At 44.8% G+C, this 23,051-nt stretch overlaps 2 non-coding genes across 2 annotated transcripts; both read right to left on the bottom strand.

The window, feature by feature from the left end:
* Window positions 1–15,192: 15,192 nt before the first annotated feature.
* trnai-gau (transfer RNA isoleucine (anticodon GAU)) lies at window positions 15,193–15,266 on the bottom strand. The gene has a single exon. It is a non-coding gene; the product is annotated as a tRNA-Ile (tRNA).
* Window positions 15,267–22,198: 6,932 nt separating this feature from the next.
* On the bottom strand, window positions 22,199–22,271 carry trnaa-ugc (transfer RNA alanine (anticodon UGC)). The gene has a single exon. It is a non-coding gene; the product is annotated as a tRNA-Ala (tRNA).
* Between the last annotated feature and the right edge of the window lie 780 nt (window positions 22,272–23,051).

Below are 23,051 nucleotides of genomic sequence, written 5' to 3'. Positions count from 1 at the left end.
TGTTCTGTATCTGACAATGTAGTGATGACCATTAAATGATAGGGGCAGTGACATAATTTCAATAAATCGGAAGTCCACATAAGCCAAATTCCCACTGCTCATTTATGCCGTTCCTTTAACAGAAACCGTAACTCTGTACTCTGCAGACACGCAAATGATGAAGTTATTGCCGTTGTTGGAACACTTTGTATACTTGCACCTGCCCTCGGCACTAAAAGCTCTCTAAAGTTTGTTTCTTCGGAAATTGCTGCCTGATGCAGTGCCCAGAGAGAAGTGTTCAGCGACAAGCTGAAATGCCGAATCCCTTTTTCTGAAAAAATTCCTTTCACAAACATTTCTCTGACCGAAATGGCACAAAACAAAAATGTTCCTTTCAAATGTGCCAATTATTTTTGTTCAACTTTTATTTTGCTTTCATGGGATAACATAATTAATGATTCGATAATTTTCTTTTGCACAATGAAAGAAATATTAACTGACGGAAAGTCACTATGTCAATAATTTGTTCTGTGCTCTGCATGTTTGTAATGTCGCCAAGTTTGCTGATGATACAAAGATAGGTGGGAAAGCAAGTTGTGAGGAGGACGCAAACAATCTGCAAAGCAATATTGATAGGCTCAGTGGGTGGGCAGAAATTTGTCAGATGGAGTATAATGTGGGAAATATGAGGTTATCCACTATGGTAGCAATAATAAAAAAGCAAATCATAATTTAAATGGGGAGAGATTACGAAATTCTGCGGTGCAGAGGGACCTGGGGGTCCTCGTACATGAAACACAAAAGGTTAGTATGCAGAAACATTCTCTCTGCATCCAACTTGTCAAGCCCCCTCATATATTTACACGTCTCCATAAGATCACCTCTCAATCTTCTGAATTCCAATGAGTAGAGGCACAACCTACTCAACCTTTTCTCATAAGTTAGCCCCCTCATCTCCGGAATCAACCTAGTGAACCTTCGCTGAACTGCCTCCAAAGCATCTATATCCTTTCTTAAATATGGAAAACAAAACTGCACGCAGTGCTCCAGGTCTGGCCTCACCAATACCCTGTATAACTGCAGCAAGACTTCTTTGTTTTATACTCTTTCCCCTTTGCAATAAAGGCCAAGATTCCATTGGCCTTCCTGATCACTTGCTGTACCTGCATAATAACCTTTTGTGTTTCATGCACAAGTACGCGCAGCTCCCGCTGTACTGCAGCACTGTGCAATTTTTCTCCTTTTAACTAATAACTTGTTCTTTGATTTTTTCTGCCAAAATGAATAACCTTGCACTTTCCAACATTATACACCATCTGCCAAATTTTTCACCACTCACTTAACCTGGCTATGTCTTTTTGCAGATTTTTTGTGTCCTCCTCACACATTGCTTTTCCTCCCATCTTTGTATCATCAGCAAACTTGGCTACATTACACTCGGTCCCTTCATCCAAGTCATTAATATAGATCGTAAATAGTTGAGGTCCCAGCACTGTTCCCTGCAGCACCACATTAGTTACTGATTGCCAACCAGAGAATGAACCATTTATTCCGACTCTCTGTTTTCTGTTCGTTAGCCAATCCTCTCTCCATGGTAATATATTACCCCCAACCCCGGGAACTTTTATCTTGTGCAGTAATCTTTTGTGTGGCACCTTGTCAAAATGCCTTCTGGAAGTCCAAATACACCACATCCACTGGTTCCCCTTTATCCACCCTGTTCATTACACCCGCAAAGAATTCCAGCAATTTTGTCAAACGTGACTTCCCTTTCATAAATCTATGCAGACTGAATTATTTTTTTCCAAAAGTCGGAGGAGCAGTGATCGGAGGAGGTGTGAGCAGCGGCCTATAAAGGCCCAGCGGGAGTCCGGGGATCGGCGGCAGTCGGAGGAGCAGCGGCTGGAGGAGCAGCGAGCAGCGAGCTACAGCTGGTGCAGGGTCAAAAGTCAGAAAGAAGTCAAAAGTAATCAAATGGTGACGTCACAGCCAAGCGGGTAAGTGATTGGCTGGTTGTGTGGTGAGTAGTTTTCTGTTTCTTTGATTTCTTCTTGCTCTTAGCAGCAAGGAAACTTTGGAATTGTTGCCAAATTAAGTAAATCTAATGGTTAAGTCATAGCAGGAGAGCTCGGACACATGTCATGCTCCTCCTGTGCTATGTGGAAAGTCAGGGACGCTTCCAGTGTCCCTGATGACTACATGTGCAGCAAGTGTATCCATCTGCAGCTCCTGACAGGCCACATTGCGGCACTGGAGCTGCGCACGGATTCACTCTGGAGCATCCGCAATGCTGAGGATGTCGTGAATGGCACGGTTAGTGAGTTGATCACACCGTAGATAAAGATTACTCAGGCAGAGAGGGAATGGGTAAACATCAGGAAGAGCAGTGGAAGGAAGACAGTGCAGGAGTCCCCTTCGGTCATCCCCCTGCAAAACAGATACACAACCTTGGGTACTGTTGGGGGAGATGACTTATCAGGGGAAGGCAGCAGCAGCCAAGTCCATGGCACCATGGGTGGCTCTGCTGCACAGGAGGTCAGGAAAAAGAGTGGGAGAGCTATAGTAATAGGGGATTCTATTGTAAGGGGAATAGATAGATGTTTCTGCGGCTGCAATCGAGACTCCAGAATGGTATGTTGCCTCCCTGGTGCAAAGGTCAAGAATGTCTCGGAGTGGCTGCAGCGCATTCTGGAGGGGGAGGGTGAATAGCCAGCTGTTGTAGTGTATATAGGTACCAACGATATAGGGAAAAACGGGATGAGGTCCTACAAGCTGAGTTTAGGGAGCTAGGAATTAAATTAAAAGGTAGTAATCTCAGAATTGCTACCAATGCCACGAGCTAGTCAGAATAGGAAATGCAGGATAGCTCAGATGAATATATGGTTTGATGAGTAGTGCAGGAGGGTGGGATTCAAATTCCTGGGACATTGGAACCGGTTCTGTGGGAGGTGGGACCAGTACAAATCGGACGGTCTGCACCTGGTCAGGACCGGAACCAATGTCTAGGGGAATGTTTGCTCGTGCTGTTGGGGAGCGGTTAAACTAATATGGCAGGGGGATGGGAACCTATGCAGGTCCAAGTCAGCATGGATTTGTGAAAGGGAAATCATGCTTGACAAATCTTCTGGAATTTTTTGAGGATGTTTCCAGTAGAGTGGATAAGGGAGAACCAGTTGATGTGGTATATTTGGACTTTCAGAAGGCGTTCGACAAGGTCCTACACAAGAGATTGATGTGCAAAGTTAGAGCACATGGAATTGGGGGTAGTGTACTGACATGGATTGAGAACTGGTTGTCAGACAGGAAGCAAAGAGTAGGAGTAAATGGGTACTTTTCATAATGGCAGGCAGTGACTAGTGGGGTACCGCAAGGTTCTGTGCTGGGGCCCCAGCTGTTTACACTGTACATTAATGATTTAGATGAGGGGATTAAATGTAGTAACTCCAAATTTGCGGATGACACTAAGTTGGGTGGCAGTGTGAGCTGCGAGGAGGATGCTGTGAGGCTGCAGAGCGACTTGGATAGGTTAGGTGAGTGGGCAAATGCATGGCAGATGAAGTATAATGTGGATAAATGTGAGGTTATCCACTTTGGTGGTAAAAACAGAGAGACAGACTATTATCTGAATGGTGACAGATTAGGAAAAGGGGAGGTGCAAAGAGACCTGGGTGTCATGGTGCATCAGTCATTGAAGGTTGGCATGCAGGTGCAGTAGGCGGTTAAGAAAGCAAATGGCATGTTGGCCTTCGTAGCAAGGGGATTTGAGTACAGGGGCAGGGAGGTGTTGCTACAGTTGTACAGGGCATTGGTGAGGCCACACCTGGAGTATTGTGTACAGTTTTGGTCTCCTAACCTGAGGAAGGACATTCTTGCTATTGAGGGAGTGCAGCGAAGGTTCACCAGACTGATTCCCGGGATGGCGGGACTGACCTATCAAGAAAGACTGGATCAACTGGGCTGGTATTCACTGGAGTTCAGAAGAATGAGAGGGGACCTCATAGAAACATTTAAAATTCTGACGGGGTTAGACAGGTTAGAAACAGGAAGAATGTTCCCAATGTTGGGGATGTCCAGAACCAGAGGTCACAGTCTAAGGATAAGGGGTAAGCCATTTAGGACCGAGATGCGGAGGAACTTCTTCACCCAGAGAGTGGTGAACCTGTGAAATTCTCGACCACAGAAAGTTGTTGAGGCCAATTCACTAAATATATTCAAAAAGGAGTTAGATGAGGTCCTTACTACTAGGGGGATCAAGGGGTATGGCTAGAAAGCAGGAATGGGGTACTGAAGTTGAATGTTCAGCCATGAACTCATTGAATGGCGGTGCAGGCTAGAAGGGCCGAATGGCCTACTCCTGCACCTATTTTCTATGTTTCTATGTTTCTATGAGATAGAAAGAAGTAAAATGGGGGCAGAAGCAAAAGATAGAAAGGAGAAAAGTAAAAGTGGAGGGCAGAGAAACACAAGGCAAAAATCAAGAAGGGCCACATTACAGCAAAATTCGAAAGGGACAAAGTGTATTAAAAAGACAAGCCTGAATTCTCTGTGCCTCAATGCGAGGATTATTCATAATAAGGTGGATGAATTCACTCAGAGGCAGCAATTCACGAATATGTTATAATTGGGATTCCAGAGACATGGCTCCAGGGTGACCAAGGCTGGGAACTCAACATCCTGAGGTATTCAACATTCAAGAAGGATAGACAGAAAGGAAAAGGAGGTCGGGGAACGATGCTGGTTAAAGAGGATATTAACGCAATGTTAAGGAAGGACATTAGCTTGGATGGTGTGGACTCTGTATGGATAGAGCTGCAGAATACCAAAGGCCAGAAAACACGAGTGGGAGTTGTGCACATACCACCAAACAGTAGTAGTGAGTTTGGGGACAGTATCAAAGAAGAAATTATGGCTGCGTGCAATAAAGATACAGCAGTTATCTTGGGCGACTTTAATCTACATATAGATTGGGCTCACCAAACTGGTAGAAATACGGTGGAGGAGGATTTCCTGGAGTGTATAAGGGATGGTTTCCTAGACCAATATGTCGAGGAACCAACTTAGGGCTGGCTATCCTCGACTCGGTGATGTGTAATGAAAAGGGACTAATTAGCAATCTTGTTGTGCGAGGCCCCTTGGAGAAGAGTGACCATAATATGGTAGAATTCTTCATTAAGATGGAGATTGAAACATTTAATTCAGAGACCAGGGACCTGAAGTTAAGGAAAGGTAACTTCGATTGCATGAGATGTGAATTGACAAGAATAGACTGGCAAATGAGACTTAAAAGGTTGACGCTGGATAGACAATGGCAAACATTTAAAGAACACATGGATGAACTTCAACAATTGTACATCCCTGTCTGGAGAAAAAATAAAACGGGGAAGGTGGCCCAACCGTGGCTAATAAGGGAAATTAGGGATAGTGTTAAATGCAAGGAAGAGGCCTATAAATTTGCCAGAAAACGCAGCAAACCTGAGGACTGGAAGAAATTTAGAATTCAGTCGAGGAAGACAAAGGGTTTAATAAGGAGTGGGAAAATGGAGTATGAGAGGAAGCTTGCTGTGAACATTAAAAACTGACTGCGAAAGCTTCTATAGATTTGTGAAGAGAAAAAGATTAGTGAAGACAAACGTCGGTCACTTGCAGTCAGAATCAGGTGAATTTATAATGGAGAACAAAGAAATGTCGGATCAGTTAAACAGATACTTTGGTTCTGTCTTCACGAAGGAAGACACAGATAACCTTCCTAATGTACTCAGGGACCGAGGGTCCAGCGAGAAGGAGGAACTGAAGGAAATCTTTATTAGTCAGGAAATTGTGTTCAGGAAATTGTTGGGATTGAAGGCTGATAAATCCCAGGGCCAGATAGTCTGCATCCCAGAGTAGTTAAGGAAGTAACCCTCGAAATAGTGGATGCATTGGTGATCATTTTCTAACAGTCTATCGACTCTGGATCAGTTCCTATGGACTGGAGGGTAGCTAATATAACACCACTTTTTTAAAAAGAAGGAAGAGAGAAAACGGATAATTATTGACCGGTTAGCCTGACATCAGTAGTGGGGAAAATGCTGGAATCAATTATTATGGATGAAATAGCAAAGCATTTGGAAAGCAGTGACAAAATCGGTCCAAGTGAGCATGGATTTAGGAAAGGGAAATCATGCTTGACAAATCTTCTAGAATTTTTTGAGGATGGAACAAGGAGAGTGGACAAGGGAAAACCAGTGGATGTAATGTATTTGGACTTTCAAAAGGCCTTTGACAAGGTCCCACACAAGAGATTAGTGTGCAAAATTAAAGCACATGGTATTGGGGGTAATGTATTGACATGGATAGAGAACTGGTTGGCAGACAGGTAGCAGAGAGTCGGGATAAATGGGTCCTTCTCAGAATGACAGGAAGTGACTAGTGGGGTGCTGCAGGGCTCAGTGCTGGGACCTCAGCTATTTACAATATACATCAATGATTTCGATGAAGCAATTGAGTGTTATATCTCCAAGTTTGCAGGTGACGCTTAGCTGCGTGACGGTGTGAGCTGTGAGGAGGATGCTAAGAGGCTGAAGAGTGACTTGGAAAGGTTAGGTGAGTGGGCAAATACATGGCAGATGCACTATAATGTGGATAAATGTGATGTCATCCACTTTGGTGGCAAAAACGTGAAGGCAGATTATTATCTGAATGGTGGCAGATTAGGAAAAGGGAAGGTGCAACGAGACCTGGGTGTCATGGTACATCAGTCATTGAAAGTTGGCATGCAGGTACAGCAGGCGGTGAAGAAGGCAAATGGCATGTTGGCCATCACAGCTGGGGGATTTGAGTATTGGAGCAGGAAGGTCTTACTGCAGTTGTACAGGGCCTTGGTGAGGCCTCACCTGGAATATTGTGTTCAGTTGTGGTCTCCTAACCTGAGGAAGGATGTTCTTGCTACTGAGAGAGTGCAGCGAAGATTCACTAGACTGATTCGCTGGATGGCAGGACTGACATATGAGGAGAGACTGGATTGACTGGGCCTGTATTCACCGGAGTTTAGAAGAATGAGAGGGCATCTCAAAGAAACATATAAAATTCTGACTGGACTGGACAGGTGAGAGGCAGGAAGAATGTGCCCGATGTTGGGGAAGTCCAGAACCAGGGGTCAGAGTCGAAGGAATAAGGGGTAAGCCATTTAGGACCGAGATGAGGAGAAACTTCTTCACTCAGAGAGTTGTTAAGCTGTGGAATTCTCTGCCGCAGAGAGTTGTTGATGCCAGTTCATTTGATATATTCCAGGGGGAATTAGCTGTGGCCTTTCTGGCAAAAGTGCTCAAGGGGTCTGAAGAGAAAGTAGGAAAGGGGTACTGAGGTGAATGATCAGCCATGATCTTATTGGAATGTAGAAACATAGAAAATAGGTGCAGGAGTAGGCCATTCGGCCCTTCGAGCCTGCACCACCATTCAATGAGTTTATAGTTGAACATGCAACTTCAGTACCCCATTCCTGCTTTCTCGCCACACCCCTTGATCCCCCGAGTAGTAAGGGCTACGTCTAACTCTTTTTTGAATATATTTAGTGAATTGGCCTCAACAACTTCCTGTGGTAGAGAATTCCACAGGTTCACCACTCTCTGGGTGAAGAAGTTTCTCCTCATCACGGTCCTAAATGTCTTACCCCTTATCCTTAGACTGTGACCCCTGGTTCTGGACTTCCCCAACATTGGGAACATTTTTCCTGCATCTAATCTGTCGAAACCCGCCAGAATTTTAAACGTTTCTATGAGATCACCTCTCATTTGTCTGAACTCCAGTGAATCCAGTCTTTCTTGATATGTCAGTCCCGCCATCCCGGGAATCAGTCTGGTGAACCTTCGCTGCACTCCCTCAACAGCAAGAACATCCTTCCTCAAGTTAGGAGACCAAAACTGTACACAATACTCCAGGTGTGGCCTCACCAAGGCCCTGTACAACTGTAGTAACACCTCCCTGCCCCTATACTCAAATCCCCTCGCTATGATGGCCAACATGCCATTTGCTTTCTCAACCGCCTGCTGTACCTGCATGCCAACCTTCAATGACTGATGTACCATGACACCCAGGTCTCGTTGCACCTCCCCTTTTCCTAATCTGTCAACATTCAGATAATAGTCTGTCTCTCTGTTTTTCAACCGAAGTGGATAACCTCACCTTTATCCACATTATACTTCATCTGCCATGCATTTGCCCACTCACCTAACCTATCCAAGTCACTCTGCAGCCTCATAGCATCCTCTTCGCAGCTCACACTGCCACCCAACTTAGTGTCATCTGCAAATTTGGTGATACTACATTTAGTCCCCTCGTCTAAATCATCAATGTACAATGTAAACAGCTAGAGCCCCAGCACAGAACCTTGCGGTACCCCACTCGTCACTGCCTGCCATTCTGAAAAGTACCCATTTACTCCTACTCTTTGCTCCCTGTCTGCCAACTAATTTTCAATCCACGTCAGCACACTACCCCCAATCCCATGTGCATTAACTTTGCACACTAATCTCTTGTGTGGGACCTTGTCGAAAGCCTTCTGAAAGTCCACATACACCATATCAACTGGTTCTCCCTTGTCCACTCTACTGGAAACATCCTCAACAAATTCCAGAAGATTTGTCAAGCATGACTTCCCTTTCACAAATCCATGCTGACTTGGACCTATCATGTCACCTCTTTCCAAATGCGCTGCTATGACATCCTTAATAATTGATTCCATCAATTTCACCATTAGTGATGTCAGGCTGACCGGTCTATAATTCCCTGCTTTCTCTCTCCCTCCTTTTTTAAAAAGTGGGGTTACATTGGCTACCCTCCACTCCATCGGAACTGATCCAGAATCTATGGAGTGTTGGAAAATGACTGACAATGCATCCGCTATTTCTAAGGCCACCTCCTTCAGTACTCTGGGATGCAGACCATCAGGCCTGGGGATATATCGGCCTTCAATCTCATCAGTTTCCCCAACACAATTTCCCAACTAATAAGGATTTCCCTCAGTTCCTCCGTCTTACTAGAACCTCTGACCCCTTTTATATCCGGAAGATTGTCTGTGTCCTCCTTAGTGAATACCGAACCAAAGTACTTGTCAATTGGTCTGCCATTTCTTTGTTCCCAGTTATGACCTCCCCTGATTCTGACTGCAGGGGACCTACGTTTGTCTTTACTCACCTTTTTTTCTTTACATATCTATAGAAGGTTTTGCAGTCCATTTTAATGTTCCCTGCAAGCTTCCTCTCGTACTCTATTTTCCCTGCCCTAATCAAACCCTTTGTCCTCCTTTGCTAAGTTCCAAATGTCTCCCAGTCCCCGGGTTCGCTGCTATTTCTGGCCAATTTGTATGCCACTTCCTTGGCTTTAATACTATCCCTGATTTCCGTTGATAGCCACGGTTGAGCAACCTTCCCTTTTTTATTTTTACACCAGACAGGGATGTACAATTGTTGCAGTTCATCCATGCGGTCTGTAAATGTCTGCCATTGCCCATCCACTGTCAACCCCTCAAGTATCATTCGCCAATCTATCCTAGCCAATTCACGCCTCATACCTTCAAATTTACCCTTCTTTATGTTCTGGACCATGGTCTCTGAATTAACTGTTTCATTCTCCATGGTGGTGCGGCTTGAAGGGCCGAATGGCCTTTGCCTGCACCTGTTCATTTCTGCACGCAGAGGGTTGTGGGTGTCTGGACCTCACTGCCTGAAAGGGTGGTAGAGGCAGAAACACTCACCACATTTAACAAGTGCTTGGATGTGACCTGAAGTGCTGTAACCTGCAGGGTTATGGACCTCGATCTGGAAAGTGGGATTAGGCTGCAGAGCCTCTTGTTGGCCGACGCGAACACGATGGGCCGAATTGGCCTCCTTCCGTGCTGCAAACTTCTATGATTCTATGAACTCCTTCACAAAGAGTTGAGGTGCGTGTGGGGTAATTTGGGCACATCTTTACTCACGTGACAACATTACAAAAGTAACTCAACGGCTGTAAAGCGCTTTGGGGCGTTATGAGCTCCTGACAGACGCTGCAGAAATGCAAGTCCTTCTTTGCAAAAGTTCGATGCAAATTCAAAATTCACAGCAAAAAAAAGGCTCGCCCGGGATCGCTCGCAAATTTCAAGCAACAACCCCAAATTGAGAATCATACAACTAGACCAACGAGCCAACTGCTTAGCAAATATGGAGATAAAGGCCTTACGAAGTGCTATCTGTTAATAAACCTCCAGTCAAATCTTCTCAGATTATTAAAAGCATTACCAAAGGAAAAGCATGAGTTTTACCCGATATCTCAAGGGATATCTTGGTGACTGCAATCAAGAGTTGCCACAACAAAGTAGCACAAAAAAATTTTGATGGGAAGAATGTATTCGCACTACCGTTGTGGTGTCTTTAGACTGTAGAGGCTGCCCGGAGATAAAGTGTAACCATTATTGAAGCATTTTTAGTGTGTGTTGTTATTCTTGATCGGAGGAGCACATGAGACGGAATCAGTGACTTTGCCTTTTCGACATGTTTTCTGAAGTGCCGCATGGTCCCACTGCTGCAGTCAATGGGATGTTGGGACGTCAATGTATCCATAATCATCATCATCATCATAGGCGCTCCCTCGAAACGAGGATGACTTGCTTCCACGCTGAAAAAGGATGAGTTCACAGGTGTTTCAATGAAGGACCCGAACAACATCCCGAAGGGTGGAAGATGCCTGTGCGTGGATTGTTTTAAATTGTGATGACCGTTGCATCCTAGCCATCAAACGGGCTTGACAGAGCGAGGTCTTGGTCCAGTGGCAAGTGTTAAGCAGGTCGACTGGAGACCAGTTCTGCTGCACAGACCCAGTGCACACACATATCGCAATGTGGGCTGGCCCGTGCTGCCCCTGGGCTCCTAGCCCCGAACTCATGCCTCCCCTGGGCCCTGATCACATCCCTCTACAGTATCTCGTCGCTCCTTCGCCCTGATCTCGCCGCTCCTGCGGTATCTGCCCACGTTCCAATCACTGACCTGGACCTTGATGACGTCACTCTTCGCTGCCGCCGCCCTCCTGCACCAGCTCGCGCTGCTCCCTGGAGGAGTCTCCCGGGACCTCCAAGCTGCTCCCAGGGCCGCTCGCCGTTCCTTTTATGGCCCCGACCTGCCGCTGGTGTTCTCCCGTTAGTGTATCCAGGCTGTGGGTGGCCACCCAGAGCACAGCAGAGGGGTTTCTGCATTAGTTCTGGGTGGGGACAGTATCTTTCCCCTACTCTCTTCCTCTTGTCTTTATCCCTGTGCTTTTATTTCTCTATTTATTCCCCCTGTCTTAGTTTCTAGTGTTTAAAAGGGAACAAAAGATGAAATGGGTGTCACTGTGGAACAATTTCTCTCACTCAAAGTTAGACGCACTATCGGTGCACCATGAGGTCTAGGTAGCTAGCCGTTGATATTCAGGTTCAAATAAGAATATATATAAATATATCTACATGTATCATAATTGTTCCCTGGTGGTCGAGGGATTAAGATCCGGCGCACTAACCTGGTTTCAATTGTCGATCAATTCATCGCATAAAAATAATTGAGGTTTGTGAGACGATTAATAATTGCTTTAATCACCATGAATACCAATACTTTCTGTGATAGACCGAGCTTACAGACTATCTGCCTTCTACTGCCCTTTACCGGGCACGTGTTCGGGGTTTAATTTAGTAAACAGGGCGAGTTTGCTGATCGCGGGGAGACGGTCGGAGCCTCTGTGGCCACTCTGTGAGGATGTGGAAGTGAACACGGTGGCTGGGTGATCCGTGACATTTCTGGAAAGGGCAGCGGAGGAGAAGGATTGAGAACTTTCAGTGTGGGACAGAAGTTGTTTCAGGTGAGCCGACACATTCCTGATCAGCGCAGAGGGAGCTCACTGGTCAGCTCCCCTCTGTTGGGGCTGCTGTGCCAGAGGTTTCTGTCGTGTAGTGGTTATCACGTGTGCTTATCACGTTTGCATTACACATGAAAGGTATGAGGTTCGATCCCGGGAAAGAGCATTATGTTTAAACTTGCTATAGAGGAACAATCAGAGGCGAGTTTCATCTACTGGCAAATGCTGCCTGACCTGCTGAGATTTCCAGCATTTGCTGTTTTTATTTGCTATTTATTCTCCTGGCAAAAGTGATCCCTTATTCCTTAAGTGCTCTTTATTTCACTTCAATAAATAGATAACTTTCAGTGAGAGAAAACGGATCCACCGGGGACCTTTCGCGTGTGAGGCCAACGTGATATCCGCTACACTGCAGCCCATCAAAGGGCGAGAAACCACTGAATATAAAGGATGAGCTCACAAATATCAGGGGCAGTGCAGTCTGGTCAACGTCAAACTCTCCTTTCTTATTCAGCAGAGGCATGAACGGGAGACAGACGCCACAAAGTTTAATTAAAGGCACAAATGCAAGTAACACTTCCAAATGTTTTCACTGTAAAATTCTTAAATGTTATTTGAAATCCTACTGCGTTGAATCTGAAAATGAGCACCATGTGCTTTTATCTTCACTACTGATTCTCTTTTCTGTGCATGGTCGGAATAACCGGTGCTGTTAAATTTGACAAAAGTTGCCCCAGATTCCTGATGTCATCGGCAATGAAGATATTGAACCAGATCCTAAAATACAGTGTGTAAAATGGGTCAACATGCAGAATAACATAAGGACATAAGAAATAGGAGCAGGAGTCGGCCATACGCCCCTCGAGCCTGCTCCGACATTTAATACGATTATGGTCGATGCGATCATGGACTCAGGTCCACTTCCCTGCCCACTCCCCAAAGCACAGGACAAATGATTGAAGTATCGACTGTCCCTCAGTTAGCATTTCTTTCATTGTGCAAAAAAAGGTGAGGGGTTAATTAATGATGCTTTCCCATGAAAGCAACACAAAAGTTTAAGAAAAAAACATACAGTGACTGGGAGGTGAGCGTTGCTTCTGACACCAGGTGGGAATGGGCGGAGATTTTCAAGCTCCTTGTATTGTGACACCTTCATATGGACGAACATCTGAGCCTTATAATGTAGACCTCGTGGCGCAATGGTAGCGTGACTGATTTCAGTTCCGAAGGTAGCGTTTTTCAAATCACATCAGGGTTACTGTACTTTTAGATATTGTTCTTCCAGAATTAATATATTCTTTGCTGTTTGGCAATAACCAGCCCCTTGCTCCAAGGTTTGTCTCACTGTTTCCCCGGTGTCAGACAGAGATACGCCTGCTGCCCTCATTTATTTCATGTGACAGGACACAAAAGTTCAAAATCAACCTGCAGATGGCCACATGCAGCATTAAATAGTCAGGATGGCCGAGCGGTCTCAGGTGCTGTGTTCAGCTTGCAGTCTTCTCTCGAGGTCTGTGTTTAAATCTGACATTTCTTATTTTTAATCATTAAGTGAAACTCATTGTTTGACACCACGATCAATTCCTTCAAAGTGGGATTCAGCAGTTCACCTGCTCGCTTAACATTTCCGTCTGACCTGGTGCTGAAAGTGGAGATGTTTCCGCAGTGTAGCGGTTAACACGTTCGCCTCACACGCGAAAGCTCACCGGGTGGGAATATTTCCTGGAGCTATCTCCTCATGCATGCTCAGGGGCGAGTTTGTTCTCCTGTGAAAGGTCATAAGGTCATAAACATGTAAGGATTAGGGGCCGGAGTAGGCCATTCGGCCCCTCGAGCCTGGTCCACCATTCAAGAAGATCCTGGCAGTTCCTTGACAGCAAGTTTAAACATCTGGGGCGGAGCCAACAGGCACCTGGCTGCAATCAACGACAAAAACGTCTATTTGGTAGAAGCCCCGCGAGATCAATCGGTCGAGCATGAGAATCTTAATCTCGAATTTGGGGGTTCGAGCCCCACGTTAACTGTTAAAGCATGTCCCAATTTGCACAGTGTGTTTTCGGTGTCTGGTTGAAAATGTTCATTGCTGGTACATCAACAGGAGACTGGGCAACCAGTGAGAAAGACTTCAGAGCAAAGGTCTGGTTATTGTGAAACACCAAAGGAAATATAAATTCAAGAAACATAAAAAACATGGAAAATAGGTGCAGGGGTAGGCCATTCGGCCCTTTGAGCCTGCACCGCCATTCAATGAGTTCATGGCTGAACATGCAACTTCAATACCCCATTCCTGCTTTCTCGCCATAGCCCTTGATCCCCCTAGTCTGAAGGACTACATCTAGCTCCTTTTTGAGAAGAATAACCTCGAAAAGAAATGTGACCCCGACACCCAGGAAGAAGTGTTAAGGCAGAAGATTAAATGCTGCATTCCTCTGTTCAAAAAATTCCTTTCACAAACATTTCTCTGACCGCAACTGCACAAAACAAAAATGTTCCTTTCAAAGTCATTAAACTCTCCAATTTCCGCGCCCCCCGAATCTCCTGAATCAGATGCCTCTAGTTTTGCCGACTCAATCCATGTCCCTTTGCAATGTTCTGCTTCCACCCACACTACGAAATGTGCCACTAACTTATAGAATCATGGAATGGTTACAGCAAGGAAGGCCATTCGGCCCGTCGAGCCCTTGCCAACTCTCAGCGAGTCCCACTCCCCCGCCCTTTCCCTGTAGCCCTGCAATTGTTGTTCCTTCAGACACTGATCCAGCTCCCGTTTGAAAGATAAGATTGAGTCTGCCTCCACCATCCTTTCAAGCAGTGCATTCCAGATCCTAACCACTCTCTGCTAAATGGCCATCTCCTGTTCCTATGTGTAAAGTCTGGGAAACACTCGATCAATTCCTGCCACACTCACAGCCTTCCTAAATATAGCACCATCACTCTATTCTCATAAAACCAAGTCCTGAAGTATAGGCCAGCTGTGTAGTTTAAAGCTCTGGTTATGTTCCGAACATTGCTGCAGTGTTTCCGTACTGTAGTGGTTATTAGATTCACCTCACACGCGAAATGTCCCTGGTTCAAAACTGCGCGGAGACATTTTGAAAACATGTTCAATTAAATATTTGAAGAAATGGATTTATTGATATTAGTGGTTCAATATTAACAAAAAACAATGTCCCACAACCTTGTTAAATTTTCTGATATCTCTGTTCAGTTCTGTATACACTCAAACTGAATGCTCATAAAAATACTGGAGTGGGAACTCACTGGATAACAGCACAGCTGACAATGTTTGTGGAATATATTCGCGCAGCCAAAACGCATGATGACAACCTGGAATCGTGCAGCACCGAATCCACAGGGAAAAACAGTTAAACGCTTCGTCCCTGGGTGGGCTCGAACCACCAACCTTTCGGTTATCATCCAAACACGCTCACCCATTGCACCACAGAGACTGCCACAATTACATACTGCAAGACATCCCAAACCAGGGTGTCAGTCAGTTAAAGCTTCAGATTGCTCTGACCGGGTTGGAACTTGTCCACTCTCAGTTGTACTTTTCCCAAGTAAAGGGTGGGACATTCATTGTGGATGTGTGGAAGCAGTCTGGTTCCACACACTGCAGACACTTCCATGTCACCACCAACCAGCTCTCCCACAACCTGAGTGATCTACCTTCCAGCCTTCCGGTGCCTTGTCTGTGACGAAGTATTCTGATTGTCCCGAAGCCGGTATTAGGTATTAATTCCTTTTCAGCTCCTGACTGCGGATATTGCTGTGATTAAATGCGAACACAATGCAAACAGGGACAGTTCGATTCACAGTTTCTTTGCTTGGTGAAATTTCAAAGATTGAAAGCGACGCACATCAACTCCAAACCTCGTTACCTACTCGCTAACTCGACAAAACTTTGCATTTTCTTTCCATGCCAAGCATTTTACATTAATACATTGCAATGCCAACGCACTTTTTATCTGGCAAGACTGAAGTACAAGCTGTGATGAACAGTGTGAAACAGAAACAGCTACTTGTAAAACCATAGCCACGATGGCATCTGTGTGAATTGTTCTGCATCGATAATTAGCAGAGAGCAAAGAGAGGAAACTGATGGTGTGGATGAGAAAAGGCCGAGACAAAGTGTACTGTTGGAGATGATTTGCTGTTTTTGAGAATTGTTTCAAAGATTTTACTGTGGTTGGTTCCATAGTGTAATGGAGAGCACACTGGGATCTGAGTTCAAATCTCGGTGGAACCTGATTCCTTGTTGTCCCAGCTGCTGAAAACTTGGGACAAACAAGTGAAAGACACCTGGTGCTGGTGGGCAGTTTTGTTGCCTTTGTCATTGATGCTTGATCTACAAGTCTAGTTATCAAATCGTGTGCTCAACCATCAGTTACCTGTTACAAAATGTTGTAAACGGCTGTCTTCCTCTTTTTGCTTCGTTGCTTTTAACCTCGAATTACCCGCACACATTCAGTTGTAGTAAAGGCAGGATCGGATCTTTTATTTAAACATTCATACCAAACAAACCAAGTATGAAAGTTACTGAGAACACTTCACAAAGGCAGCTTGCTTCGATTTCCGTGGCTGCTTGAGACACACACCTTCTGAATGTCCACTGTCTCTGGTGTCTGCGTGTGTGAGTCTCATCTTTATACTCTTATTTCTTTACATTTAGACAATCACAGCTAACTGCTTTGTGAATTGTTTAACATACAGACTTAATATTGCTTGTTTAACCTACAGATGTCATTAAATAGTAACAAAGGTACAATCAAATATTTAATATACAGACAATGACCAGTTACTCATTTCAATGGCTGAAGGCACCACATTGTCTAACAGTCTCTTTCGATCCAAACTTCAATCTTCCTGTTTTTTAATTCAAACTTCAGACCACGTGATGAAGCAAAGAGTTCAGCAATGCGGGACTGTGCTCCCACATTCCCCCACTTCTTCTCCTCATCTCTGCAGGTCTTATCTTGGTAACATACATTTGCATGGTGTCTCGAGCTCGTTCAACAGCATTGTCCAGTTGTTGTCCTTGTTTTCCAACACAACATCCACAGTAAATCAAAATAACCAGCACGACCAGCTGAACCAGCACCAGCATAAGGACAGGGTGTTTCATTGTGTTCATCACGCCTGTTGGCCTTCGGGCTCCATCCCAACAATGACTCCCACCAGCTTACATGTTCAATCTGGTCCAAATTTGTGTGAAACTTTTCGATTTCCGCAGTGTGATGGTTAATGTCCACAACGATTGCTTGATTCAAACTCTGCAGCTGTTGAAATGTTGTATTCCATTTCCGTATTTCCTTCTTCCAAATAGCAGCACGCTTCGGGTCAAAGTAGGTTTCTTGTAGATTCAGGTTCTCAGGATGCCATTTTAAAGTCCTTTAGTCTGTGATCACCATATCCATTTTTACTTAAAAGTCAGTTTTCAATATTTGATGTTTCCAACTGAATTCCATGCTGTTTACATTCAGAAATATAAACTCACAATCGGTGACTTCGACTAAGCCTGTTACCCTCTGCACAGCTTTTAACAATTTCCTCTGCTTTGTGGGAGAAGTGTAACAACAAACAGTAAAGGATGACGGAAATGCTGAATAGTCAGTCGAGAGACCCAGTCCTTCTCTCAGTTCACCCTTCGGAACTGCTGTAATTCACTCTCTCGACATTTGCAACAATCCAACTTCTATTTCGCATCCTTTAAGATCATGTTTGTAACTCCCACATTTGAGCTTTTCACTGAACATCTCATCAGTTCTGAGACAGCCCATTCCTGCAGAAACTTTAAATGTTTGTGAACAAGCTTCTCCCACTGCTTTCATCTCTGACTGTTCAGTAACTGCTCCTCGTGTATCTGGGGTGTTGGGGAACTGTCTCTGAAGAGGGAAATCCCCTTCCTGAGTGAGTAACAAAGATTGCAGCTATTATTCTACCAAGCATGAGACCGGGAAGTTGTTTCAAAACCTACTACCTTTCCCCGGTGATTCCCTAAAGCGCACAGAACCATGTGAACCCTCGGTTTCTCTGATATGTTCCCAGACTGTCACCATCCCAGAATATTACACCACCACTGGGCAAACTTATTAAGATCCTGAAGGTGTGCGGGTGCCACTTCACTTAGGATAGCTCTCATGTCCTGTAACTTTACCCCTCCTCGCTCATACCAGGAAACCCCAAAACCACTTAAGGTCGTGTTCCCTCCACGAGCTCCACAGGGAGTAGAGGAATCATGATCCTGCTCTCGCCTTGTCCGCTCGAGCGTGCTTCCCCCACTCTCCACATTACCGGAAGGTCGTGTGTAATGTTGTGGGGTGTTAAGCGGCTGAGTAACCGAAGAGGCATTTAAGTGCTCCGCCTCCGATCCTAACGTTGCCACGTGAACCACACGGGTTCGAGGCTCCGAAGTAAGAGAAGACAAAGGAGCTGTGGATGGGAACGGTGGGCATTCTCCCTGTCCTTTAATTCCCTTTTCAACTCACAGACCCGGGGAATCCTCCGAATACCACCCAGCTTTATCAATTGGTGTCTCCGTTGGCAACCTAATAACACCATCTGCTGCAGCTTAGATATTCCTTTCTCTCGATCTTGATTACGCTTCTGTTCATCAGCAAGATGCTGATCCAGTGTCAGAACAGTCCTGGCTGCCCCGAGTGCCTGAAATCACCAATTCTCTACTTCTTTACTCACTGCTGTTAGCTGCTCTCTGCGTTCTGAGACTTCCCTATCTCGAGCCTCAGCCTCTTCTCCTAACGTTTGAATCCCCAGCATGAGATACTGCAACACGAACTCTTTTCTCTTTTTATCACTTTTTAACCCAAACACTCTAATCTTTTTTAACTGGACACTCTCCACTAAGGACTGCCGTGTCTCTCTCCATCCTCCTGTCATTGTTTCCTGTCTTATCCCATAAGTTCCCCCTTTCGACCCAATCCACTCATTAAGAAATGGCTGGGGCTCAACTGGAATATCCCCTGAGCCTCCCATTACTAACTGAAGATCCCTTTAATCACGACAACTAAGAGAATGCTCACATCTCGAACTGATGTGTGGGAAACACTTCTCCCAACAAATCAGCCAACTTTCTGCTTCATGTCGGGGACTTCGAATAAGCCAACGAACTTTTGAAAATCACTAAAATGTTGTAAACGGCTGTCTTGCTCTTTTCGCTTCGTTGCTTTTAATTTCGAATTACCCGCACACACTTAGTTGTATTAAAGGCAGGATCGGGTCTTTTATTTAAACATTCATACTAAACAAACCAAGTATGAAAGTTACTGAGAACACTTCACAAAGGCAGCTTGCTTCGATTTCCGTGGCTGCTTGAGACGCACACCTTCCGAATGTCCAGTGTCTCTGGTGTCTGTGTCTCTGCAGTCCAGAAAAGTCTCATCTTTATACTGAAAAAGCCTTTGAACTCTTATTCTTTCCATTTAGACAATCCTGACTAACTGCTTTCTGAATCTTTTAACAGACAGACTTAATGTTGCTTGTTTAACCTGCAGATCTCATTTAATAGTAACAAGGGAACACTCAAATACTGAATATAGTCAATTCGTTTAGATGAGTTTCCATTATTCCCACCGTAACAAGGTACTCAAATATTTAACATCCAGACAATGACCAGTTACACATCTCACTGGCTGGAAGGCACAACATTGTCTAACAGTCTCTTTACCATCCAAACTTCAATCTTCCTGTTATTTAATCCAAACTTCAGACTGCGTGCTGAAGCAAAGAGTTCAGCAATGCGGGACTGTGCTAACACAGAGCACAGGATTTGACAACAGGACTTGAAGATCAAGCATCAATGACAAAGGCAACAAAACTGCCCCCCAGCACCAGGTGTCTCTCACTTGTTTGTCCCAAATTTTTAGCAGCTGCGACAGCAAGCATTCAGTTTCCACCGAGATTTAAACTCAGATCGCTGGATTCATGTCCAGAGTCCTCACCATTACACCATGGAACCAACGATGCCAAATTCTTTGAAACATTACTCAAAAATAAGATCATCTCCAACATTACACTTTGGCTCGGCCTTTTCTCATCCACACCGTCAGTTTCCCCACTTTACGCTCTGCTAATTATCGATGCAGAGCAATTCACACAGACACCGTTAAGGCTGTGGGTTCTCAAGTAGCTGTTTCTGTTTCACACTGTTCATCACAGCTTGTACTTCAGTCTTGTCAGGTAAAAGGTGCGTTGGCATTGCAATGCATTAATGCAAAATACTTGGCATGAAAAGAAAATGCAATTTTTTATTGAGTGCAAAACATGCAGTGCCTGCATTTCAAAAAACGTTGCTTTTATTCATCCTGCTGATTGCATATTGCACAGATAATCTTAGCACACATTGTGCAGGTAAATGCAGCATTAGACAACAAACTGATTTCTCCTCCGCTGATTTATAACAGGTAACTGCTGGTTGAGCACAGGATTTGACAACTAGACTTGGAGATCAAGCATCAATGATAAAGGCAACAAAATTGCCCACCAGCACCAGGTGTCTTTCACTTGTTTATCCAAAATAATAAATTATTGACTCTCATTCAGTTAGCATTTCTTTAATTATGCAAATGAAGATCATCGGTTAATTAATGATCCATTGAATGCAGGATAACCTTGAACAAAAAGCCCCAACGTGGGGCTCGAACCCGCAACCCTAAGATTAAGAGTTTCATGTTCTCCCAATTGATCGAGCGGGGCTTCTGCCAAATGCGGGTTTTTGTCGCTGATTGCAGCCAGGCGCCTGTTGGCTCCGCCCCAGATGTTTAAACTTGCTGACGAGGAACTGCCAGGATCTTCTTGAATGGTGGACCAGGCTCGAGGGGCCAAATGGCCTACTCCGGCTCCTAATCCTCACATGTTTATCATCTCATGACTTTTCACAGGAGAACAAACTCGCCCCTGAGCATGCATGAGGAGAAAGCTGCAGAAAATATTCCCGCCCGGTGAGCTTTCGTGTGTGAGGTGAACGTGTTAACCGCTACACTGCGGAAACATCTCCACTTTCAGCACCAGGTCAGACGGAAATGTTTAGCGAGCAGGTGAACTGCAGAATCCCACTTTTAAAGAGTTGGTCGAGGTGTCAAACAATGAGTTTCGCTCAATGATTAAAGCAGAAAGTGTCAGACATTGGATTTGAACCCACTCCTCCACATGCAATTGCAATCCAAGCACAGCACATTTGACCGCTCAGCCACCCTGACTCAAGGTTGCTGTGTTTGGCCCCCTGCAGGTTGATTTTGAACTTTTGTGTCCTGTCACATGAAATAAATGAGGGCAGCAGGCGTATCTCTGCCTGACACCGGGGAAACAGTGAGACAGACCTTGGAGCAAGGGTCTGGTTATTAAGACACAGTAAAGAAATTATTGATTCCGAAATTATCCCAATGGTCAGGAACCCTGACATGATTTCGATAGCAATGTCCTCATCTCGAGTGAGATGTGTTACCGTTGCACCACTAGCTCTACACAACGAATATGAGATGTTTATCGATATGAACGTTCCTCAAAATAAGGGCTTTAACATCCCCGCTCATTCACACTCGGAATCAGAAGCAGCGCTCACTTGCCAGTCACCGTCCGTTTTTTTATTGAACTTTTGTTTTTATTTCACGGGAAAGCATCATTACTTAACCCAATGTCATCTTTTGCACAATGAAAGAAATGCTGACTGAGAGACAATCGATACTTCAATCATTTCTTCTGTGTTTTGCATGTTAACTGTTAAACTATATCCCATTTTACACAATTTTTGTCGGGGATTCTTTCAAAATCTTCATTGCTGATGACACCAGGAATCTGGGGCAACTTTTGTCAAATTTAACAGCATCGGTTATTCCTTCCGTGCACAGAAAATAGAATCAGTAGTGAAGATAAAATTCCATGGTGCTCATGTTCAGATTCAACACAGTAGGGTTTCAAATAAAGTGAAAGAATTTTACAGTGAAAGGATTTGGAAGTGTTACTTGTATTTGTGTCTTTAATTAAACTTTGTGACGTCTGACTCCCGTTCATGCCTCTGCTGAATAAGAAAGGAGAGTTTGACGTTGACCAGACTGCACTGCCCCTGATATTTGTGAGCTCATCCTTTATATTCAGTGGTTTCTCGCCCTTTGATGGGCTGCAGTGTAGCGGATATCACGTTGGCCTCATACGCGAAAGGTCCCCGGTGGATCCGTTTTCTCTCACTGAAAGTTATCTATTTATTGAAGTGGAATAAAGAGCAATTCAGGAATAAGGGAGCCCTTTTGCCAGGAGAATAAATAGCAAATAAAAACAGCAATTGCTGGAAATCTCAGCAGGTCAGGCAGCATTTGTCAGGAGACGAAACTCGCTTCGGATTGTTCCACTCGAGCAACTTTAAACATAATGTTTCCGCCCAGGATTGAACCAGGGACCTTTCGCGTGCAAAGCGAACGTGATAACCACTACACTACGGAAACCTCTGGCACAGATGGCACAACAGAGGGGAGCTGACCAGTGAGCTCCCTCTGTGCTAATCGGGAATGTGTTGGCTCACCTTAAACAACTTGTGTCCCACACTGAAAGCTCTCAATCCTTCTCCTCCGCTGCCCTTTACAGAAATGTCACGGATCACCCAGCCACCGTGTTCACTTCCACATCCTCACAGTGGGGCCACAGAGGCTCCTACCGTCTCACCGCGATCAGCGAACTCAAAATTAAACCCGGAACACGTGTCCAGCAACGGGCAGGAGAAACAAGAGAATCTGTAAGCTCGGTCCGTAACAGAAAATAATGGGGTTATTCATGGTGATTACAGCAATTACTAATCGTCTCACAGACCTCAATTATTTTTATTTGACAAATTGATCGAGTATCGTTACCAGGTTAGTGCACCGGATCTTAACCCCTCGACCACCAGGGAACAGCTACGATGCATGTAGATATATTTATATATATTTGTATATGACCGTGAATATCAACGGCGAGCTGTCTAGGCCTCATGGTGCAACGGTAGCACGTCTAAATTTAAGTGAGAGAAATTCTTTTCTACAGTGAAATCCATTTCATCGTTTGTTCCCTTTTAAACACTAGAAACTAAGACGAGGAATAAATAGAGAAATCAAAGCACAACGATATAGACAAGAGGAACAGAGAAGGGGAAATACTGTCCCCACCTAGAACTAATTGCAGAAACTCCTCTGCTGCGCTCGGGGTGGCCACCCACAGCCTGGATACACTAACGTCCCAACAGCGCATTG

This window comes from Pristiophorus japonicus, unplaced genomic scaffold (genome assembly GCF_044704955.1).
Source record: "Pristiophorus japonicus isolate sPriJap1 unplaced genomic scaffold, sPriJap1.hap1 HAP1_SCAFFOLD_89, whole genome shotgun sequence".
Taxonomy (NCBI): Eukaryota; Metazoa; Chordata; class Chondrichthyes; family Pristiophoridae; genus Pristiophorus; species Pristiophorus japonicus.
This window is presented reverse-complemented; position numbering and strand designations above follow the sequence as displayed.